We start from the raw sequence: 8605 nt of genomic DNA on the forward strand, positions 1-8605 counted from the left end.
TGGCTCACACGTAGTACTAATTCCCAAAGCCTACCCATCTCCCTGGGATGGGTTCTTGACCACCCACTTCCCAGCGCCCTGGTGCTCCAAGGCCCTGCCTTCCCTTACCTCAACTAGTGCACATTGCTGCCCTCTGCCCAGTGTGCATGCGGGGAGGGTCTGTATGCTCCGTAGAATCTTAGGGTCTGTATGCTCCGTAGAATCTTAGGGCTGGGCATAATGGTGGCCATCTCTGCTCAGGTTGGCAGCTCCATGGCACATTCAGCAGGTGACTTGGTGAGCGTGGGTCTCTCACCCACCAGATACTGGGCACATCTCAGTGTGGAGGTTTAAAGACCCTGGGGTTCACCTGTCTCCTGTGGATTGGATCAGCCAGCCTATTGGAATGGGGATACCTGGCTTGGCTTCCCTGACCCTGGCCTCAGTACAACACATAGATCTGGGGGCTGGTGGGAAGGAGGGCCCAGCAGTTGTCAAGGTTGCTGGGCCTGAGTCTAGGGGAGGGATCTTCAGGAGCTTATAAGGGTCTGCACTTGCCCTGTAAAGTATCCTGTGCCTGATGGAGTTCTGCATTAGACAACTCAGTGTCTGTGGGGGGGCTTGGGCTCATCTCTTGTGACCAGCTGGATGCATCTTCTGGGAGAAGCCAAGAAATACAGTCATTGTGGTGATTCTCTTATATGGGCATTGCACAATATAAAGATAAATGATAAAATTCATGCTAAGGATTTTATATTGAATTTTTATTTACTTAGACATTAAATAGCAAATAAACACCATGACAAGCCAACAGAGAGACTGCAGAAGAAAAGAAAAAGCTTTATAAGTATTTTAGTACCTTTAACTGTACTTTTTGAACAAAGGATTCCACAGTTTCATTTTACACTGGGCCCCATAAATTATGTAGCTGGTTCTGCATGTGTATGGTGATTATAAGTCTAATTTATGCCTGAGTGTGATTTATGTATTAAAATAAAAGTTTTTTGAAAAAAAGAATCCCCAGGCAACTCTGCCAAGGGCAAAGGTTGGCTTGTGTGGTCAGGAATTTATAAGGAACAGAAATCCCATGAAGCTCAAACACAGAGTAGGAGGCAGGTTATTAGTAAACAGGGGTGTCTCATAGAAGCTCAGGACAGGAATCTGTCCTGGTCTCAGGGGAGGGCTGGAACTGGGCATCAGAAAGCTTTCTGAAGTCCTCTAGATGGCTAGTTCATTTTCTTTTTTAAGCAGTGACTTTTTCTACTGTCCATTTTATTTTTTTATTATAATTATTTTTTAAACATAAGGACTGATACTCTATTTTTTTATTTTATCTTTTTTTTTTGGCTGCATTGGGTCTTTGTTGCTGCACACAGGCTTTCTCTAGTTGCGGCGAGCGGGGGCTACTCTTCTTTGCGGTGTGCAGGCTTCTCACTGTGGTGGCTTCTCTTAGTGTGGAGCACGGGTTCTAGGTGCACGGGCTTCAGAAGTTGCAGCACGCGGGCTCAGTAGCTGTGGCACACAGGCCCTATAGCACGTGGGCTTCAGTAGTTGTGGCACGTGGGCTCAGGAGTTGCGGCACCTGGGCTCAGGAGTTGCGGCACATGGGCTTAGTTGCTCCGCAGCATGTGGGATCTTCACGGATCAGGGATTGAACCCATGTCCCCTGCATTGGCAGGCGGATTCTTGCACCACCAGCGAAGTCCTCTACTGTCCATTTTCAATGGTGGAGTTTGCATGGTCCTGAGTTTACATGTTGTAGTTCCAGAAACAAATTTGCTTTTCTTGGAGTCAGTTCCTCTTTTCTTAGAAGGAATCCATTTGGCCCAGTTCAGATTAGATGTCCACCTACAGTTCAGTTGGTGTCTGGGCAGTTCTAAGAGAAAAGGGGGTCCTTGTCAGCTGGACAGACTCCTTAAAGGGTGTCTTCTTTGTGGACCCTTTTGAGTTGTGAATTGACTCATTCGTTGAAAAATTTCTGAATGCCAGCAATGAGCTAGGTGCTGTGCTAGCTCCTGGGCTGCAAAGAATACCATCTGGTCCTGTCCTTTCACTAATTATAGACATATACACAGATGATAACATGGTGATGATACAGCGTGGAAGTGCTGTATTCAGCGTACTGTGGAAATACAGTAGCAGGTAGAGAGAGAGGTTCACAGAACGCTCCGGGGTGTTGGCAGTTGTGCTGGGGAAAGAACTTCAGGCAGAGGTGGGGGATGGGGTGGGGAGAGCATATGCAAAGGCCCTGAGGTGTGAAAAAGCAAGTTGTGTTTGAGGACCTGTGTGTAGTTCAGTGTGATGAAGTGTGAGGGGTGAAGGGAAGTGACATGGATGAGGCTGGAAAGATGGACAAAGCCTGATTACGTGTGCTTCCTGCCCTGCTCAGGAATTAGATGAAATCTGATGTGTGTTTGGGGGTGGGGTGTAGGTGATGCAGGGTCATTGAAGGACTTTATTTATTTATTTTTAAGTTTTGTGGCCGCACCACACAGCATGCGGGATCTTAGTTCCCCAGCCAGGGATCGAACCCACACCTCCTGCACTGGAAGCATGGAGTCTTAACCACTGGACCGCCAGGGAAGTCCCTGAGAGCTGGACTTTTAAAAGATTATTCTAGTGCCACTGTATGTGGAGGACACATTGGAGGGTGGGAGAGACTGCAGGCAGGAGCCCGGTTGGGGAACTGTTTATCAGCCCAGGTGAGAGATGACAGTCTCCCCAGCTTTTTGGTGAGGTAGGTCAAATTCTTTGATACACAGGCCAGAAGAGATCAGAATCAGTGACCTGTGTCCTATCCGCTCCCACCTCCCTGCCTTCCACCTCAATAAATCCTTTCACTTGTCCAGGGCTTGAGGCTTTCCATCACAGTTTCACACCATCTTACAAGCCCCCCTGGACTCCCCGTCAGAGTCCCCCCCACTTCTCTCCCAGCCATCATTCCAGGCCCAGCAAAGCATTCCCTTCCCACTTGCCTGAGCCCCCAGCCACCTCCCATTCTGGGAACTTGAACCCCACTTCAAGCTGTATATCCCAGGAGTGTCTAGCCCCCTGGTCCACCCCAGGTCTGGCCCTCTGAGCTGGCCTCAATCCGTTATTGGGGCCCCCGACAATAATTCATGTCTCCCAAATTGACATTAATTCATCTCCCCTGCAAAACAGTTTTAATGAAAGGTTTTTTGGGAAGTTGAGGAGAGCTTTACATAGTACATGTGGGACAAAATTTCCCCCAGTCGCACTTCAACACCTCTCTGTTTTCCCAAACTTGTCTCTCTCCCAGAGCTGCCGGATACTCTTTCTCCCCAGCCTCCTTCTCCTCAGCCTCTCAACCCCATGGGTTCCAGTCTCCACCCTCACAATGTCCCCTCAGCAAAACAAAAACCGGTGGTGAACCAAGCCTGCCCTCCTAGCCCCTGGCTACCAGGACCACAGCCCCCGTTGATGAGGACTTTCCATGCATTGCCGTTATTTCCTGCCAGCTGCTTTGTCTACTCGGCCCATCTTTTTCGACACAGATCTTTGTTGGTAGGGACTGTGTCTTCATTCTTCTCTGTGGTCCCTGCTGCCTTGTTCTTTTAGTGCTGACGCTGAGTGTGCACATAGTAGCGTCTGAACAGACATTTATGTTTGTTACATTCTTCATTCCCGGCCTGGCTCTGGTTTCTGGATGGAGGCTTTCTCTTCAACCATGGATTGTGCCATAGAAAAGGGCAATTATGTGAGGTGAGGACCAGGGGACGGATGCCTGCCCTGTAACCCAGCGATGGTTCTTGACAAGAAAATCCCTCTCTACTGCTCCTGGGGGGAAGGCTGCAGATGGGTAGAGCCTGAACTCAAGCAGGACTCACTTCAGTCGGGGCTTCTTGGATCCCTTCCCTCCCTGGGAAACAAACGGGAGGGGGTTTGCTTTGGACCTGGGTGTGAAGGCAGGGGGCTGTGGATGGGCTGGGTCGTCCTTAGGGGCCTCAGCCATGGAGAGGCAAATCTTAGCCCTCACCTTTCTGTAGCTCCCAGTGCCACCCTAGACCTGTGGTGTAGGCTGCTGGTCACCATCCTGTCCCTTCTGGCAGCTGCAGTCCTGTCGGGATCTTTGCTTTAGAAATGTTTGCACTGGGCCCTTTATGTTAGTTGTCTGGTACAAACGTACACACATTCTTTATTAGAAGAAGGCGTGTTCCTTGTGTAAGTTCCTCAGTCCCCAGGAGCCAAAAGGAGCAAACTGTTACAACCGCAGGCAGGCACAACCCTTCCCCACCGCTCTCCTCATTAACACTTCCTCCCGAGGTGCAAGGGAAGCTGTTTGCTGCTGACACAGACCCAGGCAGTGCTTATGGCGAGGCTGCTTCTGCAGGCTCACTCCCTGCCTGGGGAGGGCTGGGGGAGACTGAACAGCGGGCAGCCAGGCCCTGCCCCTCACTAAGGCCAGCCCCCCTGCCCCCCGCAGGAAGGCTGTCGACAAAGATAAGTTGGTGGAGGGAGAGCGTAGATTTAATTCCGATCCTGAGCTGCCTGGAGAGCCAGAAATGGAAAGGATACTTTGAGCACACGCTAGAACCTCAGAAGATGCTGCAGGGCTTCCTCTCTATCCCTAGGGTCCCAAGATCCCTGGAAGGGGGTCAGCAGACCTATGCTGGGCCAACCCCAACCCGCATGGCTCTGGGAACCAGTGCAGCCCCTCACTGAACTCTCCAGGGAGATACTCAAGTCTTTGCCCCCTTCCTCTGCCCTCCCCTGTCTCCTTCACTGTACCCTCCCAGTTCATCACCTCGTTTCTGACATCATGCCTCGTCATTGACAACACTAGGAAAGGCTGAATCTCTCCTCCCACCCTCACCTTCCTACGCTCTGTTCTAAAGCATGATAAACCCTCACTTTCTCACAACCCCCCAGCTTTCCCACACAACCTCACAGCTCGCCCCGTGGTCCTTTCCTGCAGGACGGGACCCCTTTCACTGGAAGGCAGGCTACTCCATTCTCTCCGCAGACGCAGCAGAAGGGATCCCCAGCTCAGACAGAGTCTTGGCAGACCCTTGGCCCAGCTCACCACCTCCTCCTGCACACCCGTGGAGTGATGGAATCGGGCATATGTTTTTTTTTTGTCACTGGGAGATGAGCCCAGAGAGGGTGATGTTTGATGACTCCTGGCTGTTACCAAGCCTGAGTGGATTCACAGCCCCAAGATCACACAAAATTTAAAACTTGAAGGGATCTTGAAAGCCAAATGTTCATTTGAATCTGAGGCTCAAAGGAAGAAAGGAAGCAGTCCTGGGTCATAGCCAGCTAATAAGACCCTTGGGATTGCAAACAAAAAATCTGATAAGACTGGGTTGTTGTCATTCATTTTTATGAAAAACTTAATGTATAAAAGCTCCAAAACTTTGGCTCCCAGCAAGACAAATATGTTAGCAAATACATGGCTATAGCTGGTTCCTTGGAGAATCCTTCGTTTCTCTTTCCCAGGGTGTTCTGTCCTCAGAGCTTAGTCACAATGAAGGTCTACAGAGAAGAGGAACCGGGGGGTGACTGTATAAGAGATGTGACTTGAGGGGGTCCAGGGATAGACTGGGGTCCTGGATGAGGTCAGGGCCCCGGGGGCATGTTGGGGAGCAGAGTGGGTGGGAAGGTGGGCCCACCACACAGCACCTGCCAGAGCAGGTGCTCGTGAACCTCTGTAAAAGAAAGAAGAGAGGGAGGGAGGGAGGAGAGGAGAAAGTGGAAGCCAGTTGCCCTGGGGCTCAGTTGGAGAAAGGGAAGCAATAGGGAGTGTGTGAAGATTCTGATTTTCTCCTTTGGAATTTGAGCTCTGGGTTTTCACTCAGTTACATTCACATCAGCAGACCTCTTATTCATTCATTCATTCCACAAATATTTACTGGCTGGTTACCAATGTCAGGCGCTCTGCCTGGCACCGCATCCCTTTCAGTGAACAGGGCAGTTAAGACCCCAGCTTTTACGAAGGAACCTGCTGATGCGGATGGTGGGCACAAGTGAGAGGGCTGAGGGCTCAGGAGGGGACACTCGCTACACGGAGCAAGTAGACAGCTGGTGACTTCGGTTGATCTAAGTGCTATGGAGAAGTGAAAGGTTATGGGCAGGGAGGCCTTTGGCGGCCTCTGCTCAGGTAGGGCCCTGTGCACCTAAGGCAGGAGAAGGAGGCATCCACGCAAACAGCAGGGTGGGGGGAAGGGGACGGAAGGGAAGGACGTTCTGAGCAGAGGGAACCCCAGTGTGAGGCACCAGGCAGAGAAAGCTCTGCTGGCTTGAGGGGCAGAGAGGAGGTCAGTGGGGCTTCACCAAGCGAGTGAAGGTGAGACAGAAGGGGCAGGGCCAGATCCCAGGGGTCCTGTGGGCGGCACTTAAAGGGATCTGAGTTTATTCTAAGTACAGTGGGAAGCCACTTAGGGCTTGCAAGCATGGAAGGGACATGACCTCATTTTACTGTGTCCCTGCTTCTCTGTTAGGTCCCCAACACAGCATTTGCCCCTCTCCTTTGCTCAAAAGAAACCCCACAGATCCCATGGAAACAGGAAAACAAACACCCAGTCATCATCAGCTCAGATTAATGGACAGGTCTCTTTATAGGCAAGACTTTTTTTTTTTTTTTTTTTTTTTCCTGAAAAGCCCTTTGTAAATAGCATTTGAGGCCAATGGCATCCCTTTTCCTGACAGAAAGTACCATTACCTTTACCTTTGTCTTCGGTAGCAGGAACTGCTAATATTCAGGTATCCCATGCTTCCACTCCAAGTTGAGGACAAACACTTAAATGTACTGTTTACAGAAATTACCCTATCCAAGCACTTCCACCTCCCTTTCTCCTTACTAGGGACCCTCCCCTGCCATCAGGATTTGTAAACCTAGGCTTCCCTCCCCCTCTTAACTTCTTGTGCATTACCATACCTATGGAATCTTTTGGTTTTCTTTTAGCTCTTTATAGCACATCTATCCTTCTGAACCACTCAAGTCATACCTCTTCCTGACTCCTCCTCCTGGAAGCTTTCCTCACTGGGCTCTGGAATCCTTGGACTTGTCATGCCCCTGGACTCAGCCCATTGGTTTGTCTTCCATGCTTTGTAGTTTGGATTTGTTTCTCTGGAGGGGTAGCTTCTCCTGCTTGTGACTTCTTTTTCTTCTTGAGTCGTGGGAGTCACCTGATCCCCCGGGAAGGGGGTGGATTGGGGACAGGGTACTGGCTCTGGACCCATGACATCAGGAAGATCTGGTGAGCAGGAATGGCAGTGGTTATATCTTGAATGAATAAATGAAGCCTGGCTCTGTAGAGTTTGGGCCTGGCCTTTGACTGGTTCCTTTGGGCTTTGGATTTGGTTTACTTCTACTCTGTCTGGCTGTTGTGTGACCCTGGCAAGTCACATCTCCTTCTGTTAAATGAGGGACCAGGGCCTGATGACCCAGTTCCTTGGGGTTCCTCAGCCCCCCAGCTCCCCACTGCTGGCTTCACCCACTGTTGCTGACACTTGACCTCTTCTGATCTCTCTCTCTTTTTTTGATTGAAGTATAGTTGATTTACAATGTGTTAGTTTCAGGTATACAGCAAAGTGATTCAGTATTATATATATGTATGTAATATATACATATATATTTCCTTTTTCAGATTCTTTTCTGTTACAGATTATTACAAGGTACTGAGTGTAGTTCCCTGTGCTATACAGTAGGTCCTTGCTGTTTACCTGTTTTATGTATAGCAGTGTGTATATGTCAATCCCAAGCTCCTAATTTATCCCTATCCCCCCTTCCCCTTTGGTAGCCATATGTTTGTTTTCTATGTCTGTGAGTCTATTTCTGTTTTGTAAATAAAGTCACTTGTACCATATGATATTTGTCTTTTTCTGTCTGACTTACTTCACTTAGTATAATCTCTAGGTCCATCCATGTTGCTGCAAATGGCATTATTTCATTCATTTTTATGGCTTATACTCCACTGTGTGTGTGTACACACACACACACACACACACACACACACACACACACTACATCTCTTATCCATTCATCTGTAGATGGACATTTAGGTTGCTTCCATGTCTTGGCTATTGTAACTAGTGCTGCTATGAACATTGGGGTGCACATATCTTTCGAATTAGAGTTTTTGTCTTTTCTGGATATATGCCCAGGCAAGGCATTGCTGAATCATATGGTAGCTCTATTTTTAGTTTTTTAAGGAACCTCCATACTGTTCTCCATAGTGGCTGCATCAATTTACATTCTCACCAATCCTGTAGGAGGGTTCCCTTTTCTCCACACACTCTCCAGCATTTGTTATTTGTAGACATTTTGACGATGGCCATTCTGACCGGTGTGAGGTGGTACCTCACTGTAGTTTTGATTGACATTTCTTTAATATTTAGTGACATTGAGCATCTTTTCATGTGCCTGTTGGTTGTCCGTATGTCCTGATCTTTCTTTCTAGGCTTGCTTGTCTGGTGCCTACCTAGTTTGAGACTGGCCTTTGACACATGCTGGCCTGTAGGGCCCCTGATCCTTCTCCTGTGGGGGCCGTGGGCAAGGTTGTACACTAAAGGGTGTTGGGGAGGATACATTGCACATCTACTGGTCTCTCTCTCCATCCAAGAGCAAGTCATGTTCGCAGGTGGCCTGCTTTTGGGGACATGG

Source organism: Hyperoodon ampullatus (genome assembly GCF_949752795.1).
Source record: "Hyperoodon ampullatus genome assembly, chromosome: 15".
NCBI lineage: Eukaryota > Metazoa > Chordata > Mammalia > Artiodactyla > Ziphiidae > Hyperoodon > Hyperoodon ampullatus.